Source organism: Aplysia californica, unplaced genomic scaffold (assembly GCF_000002075.1).
Source record: "Aplysia californica isolate F4 #8 unplaced genomic scaffold, AplCal3.0 scaffold00676, whole genome shotgun sequence".
NCBI lineage: Eukaryota > Metazoa > Mollusca > Gastropoda > Aplysiida > Aplysiidae > Aplysia > Aplysia californica.
Window position 1 is genome coordinate 171,375 of NW_004797946.1, and position 1,381 is coordinate 172,755.

Genomic DNA, 1,381 nt, shown 5'->3' on the forward strand with positions numbered 1-1,381 from the left:
TTCACAGCACACTGCATGTGAACGGAAACCTCATCTGTTTACAATAGCGTCTTAGAAGACGGACTTTCCCGAGATTAGATCTCAACGAAACTAATGAAAAGCTAAACATTAAACTACAATGACTTCAGACTCCTTAATAAAACTGCACACCAAGTTAATGATTCTGAACCACTGTTACTTTTTTTTTCAAATTCGAAAGTTAAGTAGTTCGGACGTTTTAACGACCAAAGTGACCAACTTTCACAAATATGATACTTACATTCAAATATACATATAAACATTTCACAATATTTCAATGTCTTTCTTTCTCTCTTTCCTTCGAGCGCCTTACAAACACAACGTTGACTTAAACACCAAAACAGTATTCAAAAACACCAACTAGCGCACGCACTGTACTAAAGAACAATTGAAGTCGGCCAGAAATAATGAATATACTCGTATTATAATATCATTGCAAGCCAGTTCCAAACACGCATTCTCCCCAGAATAGACTGGCCCGAAAAGGAAAACCAAGATGTCTGGGATTGTAAACAAACTAATGATCCCTATGGTTATTTCGTCTTGTTTGTCTTCCCTTGCCACACCCACTCGGTGACACATGAATGATAAAAAAAAAATGACAATGTACTACAACAACTTTGTTGACCGACGTCTGAGAGTGTGAAGATGGTTGTGTTGATTCTGACTAATAAGTCAACACAGACCATGACAACTTGGGCTTGGAGCCACCTACGTGGTCGGTGTCATCTACTTCTGCCCAAATATCGCGCGGCGTTGTTGGTACGATGACAAAGGGCGCTCCTTTCTTGCCTCTGTAGAGCGGAGAGGTGATTTACCACTAGTCTGATAATATCGTTCGGAATGTGAACCTCGTCATGGATTCGTTTGAGATTGTGCAAATATAAATGGTTGTCTGACAAAACAAAAACTGTTTTTCTTTTCTCTTGGCTGGATCTGGTGTCACCTAGATCTGATATACGATAACGTGCGTAAGCCGTTCTTTCGGGTTGGGGGTCAAAAACTTGTTTAAAGGAGGCCGTAAGCGACAGTTTATTGAATTATTTATCCAGGAACTAACTGTTTTACAAAAGCTTATTCTAAGGAGGGCTAAGTGCCAGTGTGCGGCGTATGTTATAGGCTCCATAATAATATTTTCTAGTTCAGTTTTGACATTCGGTTTTGTGGAAGGCTTGCAAACCGCTGCCTGTTCGCTTTTATCTAATTATGTTTGGGTTAGTGTGGAAGCGAACGTATGTGCACTCGCTTCAGTTAAATATAATATGTTACGCTTTCTGTGTATGTAAGTTCATGTGTGTGTATGTGTGCATATGTGTATGAACATATGTGTGCGTTTACGTGTGTGTGTGTGTGTGTGTGTGTG